The 15,215-nt window shown below is 39.7% G+C and overlaps 1 non-coding gene across 1 annotated transcript; it reads right to left on the bottom strand.

The window, feature by feature from the left end:
- Positions 1 to 424: 424 nt before the first annotated feature.
- Positions 425 to 501, bottom strand: Trnan-guu (transfer RNA asparagine (anticodon GUU)). Its single transcript has one exon. It is a non-coding gene; the product is annotated as a tRNA-Asn (tRNA).
- Between the last annotated feature and the right edge of the window lie 14,714 nt (positions 502 to 15,215).

Genomic DNA, 15,215 nt, shown 5'->3' with positions numbered 1-15,215 from the left:
ATTTTTATTATTATAACTTTGAAGTAATGTAAATGAAAGTTAGACGAAATCAATTTTCTCCAGAAATTACTTAAAAACAAGTGACAATTTCTCTGAAAATCGACTTAATTTCAACGTAATTTTGATACTTAAACAATCTACAACATTTGTTGAAAGTATTCTTATACATCAATTTGTATAATATACCACCATAAATTTTTGATGAATTTTTAAAAACTATCCCTTCTTTTCATATATTACCGGTGACGCACGCTTGCGACCTCATTATTAAAAGGCAAGATGAGAAGACGTGCTAATAGAAACCAATACTTGTTATTACATATTACGTAACAAAACGTGTAAAATTTCAACGACTAAATCTATTAATTTAAAATTTTTGCTCCAAAATCGACTACGGCCTCTTAAGTATAACGGAAAAATTCATTGCTTCTGGCAAGACACGAACCTGCGACCTTTTAGAACAACGGTCTAATCGCTCTTAACCAACTGAGCTACAGAAGCTTGTCAGAAGCGTGCGAATCTTTGCATTCCTTCCTTTTTGTTCACACGCCTTAAGGTTCGGTAGATGTCGCTATGCGCCTCTCTTTTTATTCCTTTAATATAAAAATTGTGTCTAATTTTTAATGTGTCTTCTTAGCTTGAAACAACATTAATCTGCTCGGCATTAAGGCCTCAAGCTATTCGTAATCCAGAAACTAAATCAGCAAAACGCTTCATCAAAATACGTACAGTACTACATACACTAAGTTTCCAGAGTGTTTCTTCAGTTCGTAATTCGGCGGGTAGACGCTCGTAATAATTTGGGCCTATCTTTCGTGGGTTCTTACATGGAAGTACGATGCGACCCAGAACTGTTCTGATTCTTCCTGTTGATCTGATTAGTATTATTATGTATAACGCACGCTATGGCATCTGGACAGTTCGTACTAACTTTTCCATGCTATTGCTCTGTACGTGCTTTAGAGCAGCAGTAACACTAACTAGCAATAACACCGACTAAGACTTAATGCTTTACCTAAACTTACATAGGTACAGGTACAGGTAAAGCATTAAACCTCAGTAAAATCAACGCGTTCACCTTCCTTCATTAGTTATTACATAAGGATTGTATACAAAGGCTTATCTCTAACGTTTTATGGCTACAAGGAACTGTGAAGGTCGCCGCGTCACGATTTACGTGCACGCATGCGGAGTGAAACTATTGTTATCAGTTGTTTAACCGCAAAAAAACGGTTTAAGACTCAAAAAATTGCAGTTTTCCACAATTGAAATTGAAATTGAAAATATTTATTTCAGGCACAGAACAGAACCCATATAGTGTTTGTACAAAAATTATAATATGCTACCTAGCTATATCTATGTTAGTGTGTACAATATGAAGTAAAACAATAAATACGTAAAAACTAATTAAAACTAATTATTTCGACAATGCTTGACGCGATATCGCAACAAACCCCTACGAAGGATTTTATTGGAGACATGAAATTTTGTGAGATATTATGTATTTGAATTATGTATCGCAATTTATCAAAGGTTTTCTGGAAGATCGATGTTTAGTGACAAGACCGCCAAACAGTCTGCAACGAAGTTTTATCTCACTCTACTGGTGAATTTTGAAGCAGCGACATGCGATGAATTTTAGTTTTTTCACCGCCAAATAATAATAATTCAGCCTATATACGGGTTTACTAATGTATTGCCAAAAAACGTTTCCCAAAGTATTACTTCCCAAACTATTTTACGCAAATTATCATTTGGCAAAATTTCATTTCGCAAATTTTCATAATCCAACCTAACCTAACCCAACCTAGTACGTCATTTTCATTTCGCAAGTATGGGGTTGGGAAATGAAATGGTTGCGAAGTAAAAAACTTGCTAAAATTTCATTTGGGAAATGAAACTGATGCCATAAGTTTGTTGGGAAGTGAAATTTGGCGAAAAATATTTTGGCTAAACAGCGGTATCCCCTATATACGTCCTCTTGTTGGGCACAGGCCTCTCATGTTCAAGAGGGCTTGGGCTATACATGGCAGAATGCGGGTTGGGGAATTATAATATAACTGTACCTATATGAATTTCTTCGTCTTCGCAGATTGATGCAAGGTTTCCTCACGTTGTTTTCCTTCACCGCAATGCTAGACTTGACCATTATTCGTGGATATTTCTTACTGACTTTTGGTACTAAAAACTTCTTGAATCTACATTTAAATAAAGAAACGGAGGTTACAAAAGTGTACGGTTATAATGAAGTCAATATACTGCACATACTATTTTTACTTCGCTTACCTGTATCAGTGTTATCTGCTTGACTTAGGATATTGTCCGTTGATGTATTATGTGATAGCAATAAATCACGAAACTATAATTACTAATGTGCCAAGAGATCTTAATCGTGATTTGTAACTGGTGCATTATGAACAGCAATACTCTAAATTAATTTTTAACAAGCAGAAACGTCTGCGATCGATGCTATTAAGCTTAGAATAGAGGTCTTGGTGGCTCAGTTGGCAGAGCGCTGGAGTATCGATCCAGAGGCCGTGAGTTCAAGTCTCACCCAAGGCAGTAATTTTTCCACTTTTAAAATTTATTCTAAGCTTAATAGCAATACTCTAAATTAACCTCTGGTGGACCTTATGTTTTTGTAATAAGATTTACGAATTGTCAGTTACGGCCGATGGTACTAAGTTATTTAGGGTTCCGTACCCAAAGGGTCAAAACGGGACCCTATTACTAAGACTCTTCTGTCCATCCGTCTGTCTGTCACCAGGCTGTATCTTATCAACCGTGATAGCTAGACAGTTGACAGACAGACAGACAGACTTTCGCATTTATAATATTATATAGTATGGCATCTTACAGGTTTAGATTAAAAACGAATGTCATGAAAACATTCGCAATGAAACTAGAATATATTTTCAAGGGCAGACGCCAACCATGACCTTTAAAAGGTTAAAGTTGGCTCGATAGGAGAAAATCACGAAAATATGTCTAATTTAATTTATTTTCAGTTTTATATCGTGACCATAGCAGTATAATTTTAGCAGTCATATATCCGAGGGATGACAAGCTAAATTTTAAACTGAAGGAAAAAACCCCCGCGACGACCATGTCTTCCATCGCACACGCGGCGGGTTATGTACAAAAAATCTACCCCGCGTAGCATGTAGATACCTATTATAGTTGCAGTTTATACTCATAGCAAATGAAAACGTGTCTTCTTCTTCTTCCTCACGTTATCCCGGCATTTTGCCACGACTCGTGAAAGTCTGGGGTCCGCTTGACAACTAATCCCAAGAATTGATGTAGGCACTAGTTTTTACGAAAGCGACTGCCATCTGATCTTCCAACCTAGAGGGGGAACTAGGCCTTGTTAGGATTAGTCTGGTTTCCTCACGATGTTGTGTGTGTGAACAAATGAAAACGTGTAATACTTAAAAACTGATCTATAACTATGAAATAAATGGACAACTATTAAAGTAAACACTAATAATTAGAATAATATGCAGTAATTAAATTTTACGACACTAGTAAAGTTAAGACGTAATTATTCTATGGTTGTATTAATAATTGGCCTTTAATAACTTGGCTATCAAGTGAGCAATTACTGTGATAAAGAATCGGCATTCTTGTGGCGCCTGGCTTCTGACTATGTCAAGACGGAGCGTAAAGCCAGGAAATTAGAAGGAATAAAAATACAAGATATATACAGTGGTACTACGTAAGCGAAATTAATAACTAGCTTAAATCTAAAATAGGCCCTTGAGGCATTGTACCAAGGATGCTGGCGGCATTTCCCCGCTGTATCGCAATGCTGATACGTTGTGCGAGAAAGCCGCCAGCTCTTCGGTCACCAGTTAAAAAAAAAAAAAAATTTAAACTGTTTATTTCAAAAAAGATTACAAAGACTATTTACAGACTTAGCCTAATCTACATTCTAATAGATACGAATTACGTCAAGCAGACGCTTCGCGATTTCTGCAAACAACTTATGCGCGCTGGGACCCCATGGACCTAGAATAGGAATAAAATATATTTTTTTATTTCGAAAAAATCCACGATACAGAGATACTTGTCTTTTGGACTTGTTTCATTCTCTACTATTGCTGCTTACTCACTTTGTAGTCACATTAGTAAACAATAAATTCAACACCGCCGCAAACGTATCAAGCCTAGAATTTGTCACAACTGTCATAGCTAACCATATGCGAGCTTTAAAAGCCATAAATTGTACTATGTTAATTCATCAACATGCATAAACATATGCAGCAGCATAAACATAGTGATATATTTAACTCAGCCATTAATTGGAGATCTGTATGCTAATGAAATTGTTAGAAACATTGGTTTATCTGTTTAGGTTTTTATTGTTTTATTACTTGTTGCATTTTATTAGAACAAATGTGATCTTTATCGCATAATATATTTACGAAAAGATTTCTCTTTAAAAGAGCTAACAGTCTATCATTTGATATATTATTGATAAATAATAAGTAAAGGAAAACATCTTAAGGAAAAAGATGGGTTAATGTTTAGAATGCAGTCTCCTTCATAAATACTAATGCCTATATATATCCCTATTATTTGGGACAATAAACCTTTTGGTCATGATTTTATTTTGCCTGCTTTGAACTTTGTAATAGTTGAGGTTTCCAACCTTACACATTAGGAACACAAGAATACACAACCGTGGTGTACACTGTGTTATTATGGCTGTGATATGCTATAAGATGACATTTCGTTGTGTCAGTATTGTATTTCACTCAGTTATTCGAGCGTGCTCGGCCCACCGACGTTATGGCACAGTCTAGTGAGAGACAACCCATACGTTTTATGCTTTAGGATGGGACAACGTGGTTCGCTGTCACTAAACATCTTCATTAGAACCAGCTGCGCCAACCACAATTGACGATCGGCAATCACCAACTATGAAACTGCCTAGGTGTACAATAAAATTAAGCGAACGTTTAAAAAGTGACAGGCGGTAAGGTGTGACAGACTCTTAGAGAAATGTCTGTATAGTAATAGTAGGTAAGGAACTATTCTATTTTGTGCCCTACCTAAGATACCATCTACGCAGGAATCCAATATGATAAGTTGCTGTCCTATAATCCTGCAATTCGGACAGGTTTGAGCCTAGATGCCGTATTTGGCGGACTTAGAGTGGGCAAGTGTTGATTTGGACTGGATTTCGCACCTGTTTTCTGGCTTGTTCCTATTGGTTAAGAACGGGCGGGTTTAGATCTAGAGACCAATGTACCATGACCTCGAGATTCGTAACAAATGTTCCTGAATCGAATCGAATGATTCTCACCTTGAGGCAGCGAATTCTCCAGTTCTCCTCCATTTCAATAACTTAATTTAATTTTCCAAAACACGCAAATCCATGCACTCGCGCTACTCATTCGCGAATGAATCTTCCTATACATGCATACCTTCGGACAATTTAAGAATTATTTGCACTAATTTAATTTTAATGGCCCAAAAATCCAAGAGCGAACCTACAAATAATTCGCCTTCAGAATTCGCCTCTCCCGGCGTGCTCGCTAAGTGATTATAATGGCACTCCGATTTTGTATCTAGTTTGGGTGTTTCTGTCAGCTTCTCAAGATAACAGGTAGGGTGTTGCGATATTGAGTGCACTCCTAAAATAAATACTAAATAGTTAAACAATACTACAGAAACATTCCGTAAAAGAACAGAGGAGTCATCGCTTAAACAGTCTAGACTTAAATTACAAGCAGCTTAGGCAAGACGATAATCGTCGATAGAAAACGCCAATCAAAACTTAACTATGGACATTGTCATGTGCACAAATTTAATATAAATATACCATAGATGACGCAAATGGATCTACTTCGCGTGTCCGAACCCCGACCAAGCGTCGAGGTTAACCGTCGCTCTTGACAGTCCACGCGCGTCAGTTGTTGCAGCCGGACGTCGGTGAAACCTTAAAAAATGCTTCGTTGCGTGATAATTAACTGCAACAGCCCAAAAATTGCGAGCACCCAAAGGCAAGGACATATTTCCTATCACAGGTAAGTAATTTTAAAATAGTATTATGCGTAAATTTTGTATGAAAAAGTCGGCACGCTTGGTTTTAATACAAATCGTGATATTTGCGTCATCTAGCCTATATATTAAATCTGTAGTCAATCTTATCTGTTAGGGAGACGTTATTGGCTTCATATTTGTATCCTAGTTATAAAGTGTTTGTTAAATAATAATAAAATAAAATATGGGCAGCACACGACCGGTTATTACGCAGCTCTTTCTGAGCGTATTTAGGAAGCCTGCCATGGATGCCTTTCGACTGATATGATGATGATGATGATAAAGTTGCATGTACATTTTCCACGCCCGCAGCCGCCGGACAAGCTAGTCTGTCAATTGAATGACAGCGAATATCAATAGCACTCCAGATAATTCCATGCGCACTTTAAACAGCCAATCAAAAAACGATATCCATTACCGGCGCCTCCATTATTGATGCAGTTTTAACCTGGCCAAAAACAGAGTAATACGGAAACCGTGTAAGTATTTACAATTCAATGAATGGCTATTTTAGATATTTTCCGATTAAGCGCATACGCTAATTATGTGAATACATAAATACATAATACATAAATTCAGGACTCAATAAATGGTAGGCGTTTTAATGGATTCAGAACGAGGCTTCGTAGACAGATCCTTATATGCATGCGGTTTTCGTTACATTAAGGCCGTTCTATCAGTTTACCGCCATCACTGTCACATTTCGCAAGAAAAAACGGGAAAGACCGTGCCAAGTGTCAATTTTGATCGAATTTTATCGATTTTTATTTATTTTAAAAACGTTGCCTTACAATATCGAAATTCCAAAGCTGTCAAATTACTATTTAATTTAAGATTGTTTTTTCTTTTTTTTTATAGTGTCACATAATAAATAAGTTTGATCAAAAGTCCAAGTTAGAGGTTACTTTGGGAATTCATTGTATCGAGCGAAGTGTCATAATTCGTGTATCGGAGGTTGTGTTAAGACAATATAATCAAGAACTACATATATTTTTTCCACGTCTACGAATATCAACGTCTCTTAGAAAAATATTATCATATAAGGAGATTTTTCGCCTTCTGGCTCAGGGAACGGCCTTAAGGTGTTTCAGTCGATCGACTGAATACATTTTACTCCGTAGTTACAGAAGTATCGAATATTGCATGCACGTTTTAGAACCGTCTAAATGCAGGGGCTCAAGTTACAGGTATAATTACTTAAATTAACTTACTATTTTAAAACCAGAAGTGAATCGATTTGTCTATACTGAAAGGGTTAAATGCTGGTAAAATGGCATATTTTTAATCCACAACGACTTCTGATTTTTCATATTTCTTTTCATTAATTAAGATAATTATAATAGATATAGATAATCATTTAGTTAATAAAATACAACTCGTAGGTTAACAACGTAATTTTAATAAAATGTGCCATTTTCAACCAAAAGGGTACTTATTGTCGCTTGTCAGTAGGGCGCTATTTCCATATAGCTTCAATTAGAAATCAACCTTATCAACAAGCGACAATGTGGTACCTTTTGGTTGAAAACGCCACAAATATCTACGCGTGCGTAACCATTTCAAGCAATCATTACAAAACACCCTATAAAATATGATAACCAATCATAGGATTCAGACGAAATTGTCGAAAAATCAACCGCCTTATTATAAATAGGCAGCTTACTTCCTAATTTCGCCGGGAGATATTTTGAGCCGCAACAATTTCTGTGGAATCCTCGGAATCCCGGGATTGCCCGGGACGCGAATGCCGGGAATTCCCGACGATTAATCAAGGGCAACACTTCATCGCAATTATAAGCTTTTAAATATCGGGGGTGTAAATTAGGTGGTGGAGAGGCTGTAGGTATCGATATTTTCCGTTTTTTAATCAAGGTTGGGAAAATATGTAGATAGAAAATATATTTTTTTATCTGTTAGTACTTAAAACTAGTTATTAACCTCTTAACGGTATTGTAAGTCTTCTACACTGTTTCGAAAGAGGAAGCTTTAATTGAATAGATGCGAAGTTATTAAAAGACAGTAATTATTAAAAGTATTAATAATTACTGTCATGCCATATAGGCAAAAGAATGTTAGGGATGAATGTTGATGGATGGAGAGCGTATGGTAGACCCAAAAAGCGATGGATGGATTGTGTGAAAGAGGATATGAGAAAGAAAGGAGTGAGTGCTGAGGTGACGAAAGATAGAGGAGAATGGAAGAGAAAAACATGCTGTGCCGACCCCACATAACGTGGGATAAGGGCAGGAAGAAGAAGAATTATTAAACGTATTAAATAGACATATAAACGTTTATATCATCATTTATTATCACAATTAGGCTGTATAAGATTATGTATGTATGTATGTATATGATTATACAGCTAAATGATATACAGCTTGCAGCAAGCAGTGGCCGCGTTGCTTTTTGTAACACTATTTAGTGTTAATAGGTGTTTTTATATCATCACTTTGCTAGAGATCCAATACTTACGATATATAGGTATAGGCAAATACGACCATTTTCGTTGTCACTTATGCATGAATTAAAAGAAAAATATAAAAGGTAGACTTTATGCCCAAAGCTAGAGTTTGACCAAGAAAAGTCTACAACGATTTTGATGACATACGCAGTGCATGTGTTATTTATACGTCATAATTTCATAGAAGTTTGACGTTTAAAATAACACCTGCACTGCGTGTGCTATCAAAATCGTTGCTGACTTATCTTGGTCTAACTCTAGCAAGCTTATCATACGACTTCTATTTCTTACATAGCTGTAACAATAGCCATATATATAATAGATATATAAACATTTTACTCCAGACTTATATTGACCGGGACATAGACCGCGAGTCTAGTGAAACTAACCGTGAATCATTTGAAACTTATTTTACTCCAGACTTATATTGACCGGGATATAGACCGTGAGTTTAGTGAAACTAACCGTGAATCATTTGAAACTTATTTTACTCCAGACTCTTCAATATAATAAAAGCATATAAGTAATTATTAAAGTAAGTAAGCATAAAAGTTCACAAGTGTTTTAGTGAATCCATCGATATTTCGACATCACTATCCAACCCTTCCCCGTCGGCGGCGCAGCGGAACGGTTAACTAAATTAAACTGAGTGTGAACCGCCGCAGGGTTAACTATTCCATTTCATTTATTACGCAATTCCCTTAACCCTCTCTTAATAAAGATATAGGGCCTATTAGCGCGTTTTTAAATACGGCATGCCGATGACGTAGTTAATGGTCGCCTCGGGAGGCCACCTGCAACTTGATAGAGTAGACGATTATGTCATTAATCCCATTACATTTCGGGAAAATATGTTATAAATGCATCTGAAATAAAATCTTGAAACTATGTATTCGTGAGGCTTGAAAAACTTATCGAAAGATGTGATAAGATTAAGGGCCACTTGTACCATCCGGGGTTAAGCGGTTAAACCGTTAACCCAGCGTCAAATTGTACTGGTAACCAGGGTAACTCCAGGTTAGTGAAGGTGCAAGTGGCCCTAAGAGAGTTAAAACAAGCGTGTTGGAAAATGTCTAAAGGTGAAGTTCGGAAGTCAGCTACAGCTGCATTAGAGCGTTTCCACGTTGTCCGATTCGATATCGGATGTATGATCCTACTATTCCTGCTACAGTCGCGTAGTCAGGCCGTGGGGGCGCGCCCGGGCGCCGTCTTTAGCGGAGTACGGAGGCGGCTAGGTTCATATGAGTCCTAAGTTCCTTTCCAACGAAATAGGAAACCTTTCAACCGGGTCCTACGTCAACATCGACACTCGATTAGCGATAAACGACCTCGCGTTAATTATCCATTCGCCCAACGTGTCCCATTTCCTCTAAATTATAGGATTCGACGCGTTCTGCGTTTGCGCATGTGGGTATTGTAGACGGGCGGTTGGGACGCGCGTTTTTTGATGTTCGAAATCGCCGTAATATATATTATGTATCCAATATTTGATTGATTCCGTATTTGTAATTTTTTTTGTAATTTTTGGTTCATTTTATTGCTTGTAAAAATTGGCATGTAAAAGTGCCCCTGTGGCCTATTTGCTGAATAAATGTTTGATGTTTGATATTTGATGTATGTGTATTAATAAAGATAAATAGAAAGCAAGGTTAATTTCAATTCAATTTAAATTTATTTATTTAAAAAGACAACAATGGCACATAAATGGTTAGTAACAATTAATATTAAAAACTAAGTGTTAGTGAAACAAAAACAGACCGACGGACAGACAGCGGAAAGCAACTTTGTTTTATACTATGTAGTGATGACAAATTGGTTCGGTTGCCAATGAATTGGATATTTACCCCTGGCCTAAATCAAAATCAAAGCCTTACAGTTCATAGTCAAACAATTCCATACCAATGAAATAAATAAACTACTGTTTTTTCCCAGATAAGAAGAAATCAACCACATTTACACATTTCCGTTACATCTTATAAAACCCTTAAATCAAGCCCCTTCTAATCCGGGACAAACAATAACCGGGATGTGAAACATTCAGAAATAATCGGAATCAGTAGCATATATCAACGCTCGGCGGTAAATCTTCCTATCTGCCTAACTGTAACATATAGCAGTGGCCCTAGCATGCTCTAATGTTTATTTTGACGTTTGGTTGTTGCGACTATTTGACTTTTGAGACTTCAAATGTCTACGATAGTAAGTTCCTATTATGATATTTTTATATGCCAGGCTTTCATTTACAAGCGGGGTACGTATAAAAAGTATAAAAAGTCAAATATAGTCGCAAGGGACGTCCGACGTCCTCTTTATACACTTGGTCTGTCTTTATAAAAAAAATACTGCTTCCTCATTTACTTCCTTCAATTTGGCACTGCAAGGAGAATATAATTTTAACGCTGCATTAAACAATATTATTTATGTATTACTGTGTAGCTTTCCATCTTTCGAAACATTTTGTGATGGGGTCACGTTCGCCGGGGCGGGCGCGGCCTCATACACCTCCCTTGTTCCAGACGGGAGCAAGGGTTTCCTAGTTAGCTCAGAGGAGAGAGAGGGTGCAGAGTGAGATAAGGAAACACAGGTTTAATGCTGTAATACAAATCGGCGGGCTTTTATGCCGGTTTATTATAAATCAAGATTCCTTAGGTCTAGGTATCCTAAGCTAGGTACGACGCGGGGTGGCTTCTAATTATCGCAACGGTACGGCGCGGACCCTAAGCTACTCGCGGATTCGGGAACGGTATCCCCTAAGGGTGAAGGGGATGGCGAGACGGGAAGGATATGCGAATCGGGGGGAAGCGCCTAGGGTGCCTACGCGTCTAAAACACGCCGGCTCTGACCAGGGCGATAGGGAGTATCAAGGGTGCCTACGCGTCTAAAACACGCCGGCTCGGACCAAGATACAGGGTAGGACGGGTTACGTAATCCAGGTGCCTACGCGTCTGAAAACACGCCGGCTCTGACTGGGCTACGGGAAGCAGGAAGGGTCGGAGGGGAACCGGGTGCCTACGCGTCTGAAAACACGCCGGCTCGACCGGGAGATCAGCTGTCCTCACTGCGGAAGGCCGTGAGCCCAACTGACGCTGTTGTATGGGCGCGCGCCGCTTTTATACGCTCGGCCCGGCGCGCGACGGGTGGGGCGAGTGGGCTGGCACTCGATCGGTGGTCGCGGTTCGATAGGTAGCTCCGCTGTCTGCCACGTGGCCGTTGCATGATGTTGTAATGCGCGGCTAGGCGCGCCATTACAGTCCCGTCACCCGTCTGGAGATTTTTACCTATGGGGAAAAATCACCGTTAGAATATGCTGGCTGAAAGACGATACCATTTCTTTTTCTTTTTTTTTATTATTATTTTTTTATTTACTGGATGCTATTATGTTTATCTCTCATTTTTGTATTTATTCTAAGTATTCGTCTTCCTATTTGCAACACGTTTATTTATTTTGAGCCTACGTTCTCTGTTTGACCCGCGTCTTGTTTTTTTAAAGTTAGTTTTTGTAAGTATATTCCCACTATATTGTTGTTCACTTGACTTAATGTTACCAATTCACGTTCACTGTTATGTACTTACTTGGTCTGTAACCTATTCTTTCTATGTGCTTGTATTATTTTATTCTATTTATTCACCATGTCGCGGGTTTATTTATGTTTATATTAAGTATCTATTGCGGTTTACTGGTCACACTTTTGATTGCACGGTAATTATTCTTCATTTTATTACTTTACTTTATTTAAACAATAGGTTTTTTTTTATACACATTTTTTTTAATGCTTCTACTTAAATCTGCTGACGTTTTTTTTTTACTACACTATTTGTTTTTCTTATTACGGTACTTTAATATAATCACTGTTATATTTTTATATTATTTCACTTCACAATTTTTTTTATTTAGTCTTTTTTTCCCCCCTTTTTTCTTTTGCTGTGACGTTCGTAGGGCGGGTGCGCCTGCCGCGTTCGCGGCCTTCTCGTATGGCCGTGTTGTTGGCCGCCGTTCCTCTTTCTGCCCGCCCTGCGCGTCCTTTTCTTGTTTCCGCCCTCCGTGTCTGGTCTCGAGGACGGTGCCGGTGCCAGGGGGCTGGCGATCTGTAACTTACTTTTTGGTATCCATCGTATATCTATTTTTCTTCTATTAAATTGACGTTTAAGGGTCCCATGTTCCATTTCTGAAGTCGGTTCGTGTCCGCGCTGCGTGGTTTGTGTTTTTCGAATTTTCTTCTTCCGGTTGTATTTTGTCGCTAGTCTCTGTGTGTGCTGCGTAAGGTTCGCTTTTGCTTGGCGGCGCGTGATTCGGTTTGCGGCTGCTTTTCCGGATGTCTGGTCAATCTTACCGAAATGTACCTGTGATAGCGGGTACGCATCTTCTTCGGATATCTGGCTAAGCTTACGGTAATCTGCACGGAATCGGTACTGACCTGACGGTTTTTCCACTGGTACGACGGGGAAACTATGTGGGCTGTGTGGCGTTTCGATCACGCCCTGTTGAAGTATGTCACTCACGTGTTTGTCGGGTATTTCTTGCTGCTTCGGATTTCGTGGATAATATCTTTGTTTTACGGGTTCTGTTTGCTTTAGTTTAATTCTGTGTTGTACCTTTGTGAGCGGTGTGGTTGGCTGCTGTTGACTGGATTCGGCGGTTATGCTATTCTGGTTTTCTTCTGGAGTGTCTACTTTTTGCTTGTCCTCTCCGTTTTTCGGATTTTTTCTCTGGGTATTCTTGTCATCACGGTCGACTGAGTCTTGGCTGTCTCCTGGCCATTTTATAGACATTCCAAGTCGTTTCAGGACGTCCATTCCTATTATAATGTCCGTCGCTGACGGCAGCACCCTCAGCCAGTGTCTGATTTTTACCTCTTTGACTTCTATGTCGACCAACAAGTTGTTGTGGGTTTGTGTCCTGGTCCCATTCGCTAGTATTACTTCTCTTGTTTTTAGCTTATTTTGGTACGCGATGTTCTTACATTCATTATATACTTGCTGGTTGATGTACGAGTTGGTGGATCCTGTGTCTATTACGCCTCGGTAGTTTCTTCCCATTATGTGCAAATCGGTGTATATGCGGTTGTCGCTCGCCTGTGGGCTATCGGCTGCTCCTAGCTTTTCCTGCCCTATCGAGGTTGCTTTCCTGCAGCAGGCCTTACTCAGCACTCCCAGATTTCCACACTGGCTGCAAAACACTTGGCGTCTGCCCCTGCAGGCGTCCGCGTTATGTCCCGGTTTCCCACAGGACCAGCAGCTGGTCTTGGGGTCGTACTTCGGATGCACTGTGTGGCTCGTACTCTCTCTCGGTTCGGGTTTCGGTTTCTGGTTGTCGCTGCGTCGGTCGTCCCTACCTTGGGTCGTTTGTTCGCTACTTGCTTGTTCGTCCTCCCTCCATTTGTTGTTGTCGCTGGCGTCTCGCCACGCTCCTGACGACGTCGTTGCACCGTACGTGGGTGTCCTTATATTTTCATACTCGGTTCCTAATTTCAATAGTTCTGGTAAGGTCTTATAGTCTTGCCTTTTGATGTATAGCTTGTAGCTATTTAACATATTGTCGTGGATGCGGTGTAATTTCGCTGCTTCGTTGAGACTTCCGTACCTGCGCATCAGCGTCAGAATGTCTGTGACGTAGTCGGTAAACCTCTCCTGGGCTCCTTGCTTTCTAGTGACAATTTTGGCTATGAGATCCTCTTCGTAATTGGCCGGGAAGTAGTACAGCTTAAATGTTTGCAGGAATTGATTCCAATCGGTCCATGAGTCTACGTAATTTCTGTACCAGAGCAGTGCCCTACCTTTTAAGATGCGTGGTAATGCTGCTAATATATCCTCCTTCTTAATCTTGCTCGCCTTGATGAGTTCCTCCAACCTTTCTATGAACTCGACGGCGTCGTCTGTGGTCTCAAATGACAGGTTCCACTCTTTTATTAGCTTTGTTATTACCTTTGCATTGTTTTCTGCCATCTTTTCGGCTTCTTCCTCCTTCAGGATCTCCACCAAGCCCTTACGTATCCCCTCTACGGTTAAGTCTTCGGTCGGTACGCCACGTTTTGTGGCTTCTTGTATTAATTCGGGTTTTTTCAGTCGGTATATCCAACTTGTAGGCATTTCTGATACCTACCGGTAAGCAGCGGTGTACGGTTGTCCGTGCGGGAGTTTATTTTTTATTTTTTTTAACCTTATTACTTGGATGGAGCGTCGGGGGTCCTGGTGTACCTCTGTGCGGGCTAGGTGTACTCTACGGGTGGGCGGGATGCGGCAGTCCCAGTTGCCTCGGTGCGGTGATGCTACGTGTAGCGGCTGTATGGAATATATGAGTACACGGGGCGGTATATGTTAAATATTTATTTATTTATTTATTCTGTCCTCTCTCGAGCAATGGTTCCTTCCAGGATACCTTATGGACTCCTACGTGAGTTTTTTCGTTGGGCGCCAGATGTGATGGGGTCACGTTCGCCGGGGCGGGCGCGGCCTCATACACCTCCCTTGTTCCAGACGGGAGCAAGGGTTTCCTAGTTAGCTCAGAGGAGAGAGAGGGTGCAGAGTGAGATAAGGAAACACAGGTTTAATGCTGTAATACAAATCGGCGGGCTTTTATGCCGGTTTATTATAAATCAAGATTCCTTAGGTCTAGGTATCCTAAGCTAGGTACGACGCGGGGTGGCTTCTAATTATCGCAACGGTACGGCGCGGACCCTAAGCTACTCGCGGATTCGGGAACGGT

This window comes from Cydia strobilella, chromosome 7 (assembly GCF_947568885.1).
Source record: "Cydia strobilella chromosome 7, ilCydStro3.1, whole genome shotgun sequence".
Taxonomy (NCBI): domain Eukaryota; kingdom Metazoa; phylum Arthropoda; class Insecta; order Lepidoptera; family Tortricidae; genus Cydia; species Cydia strobilella.
The sequence above is the reverse complement of the archived record's forward strand: the minus strand, read 5'-3'. Positions and strand labels throughout refer to the sequence as shown.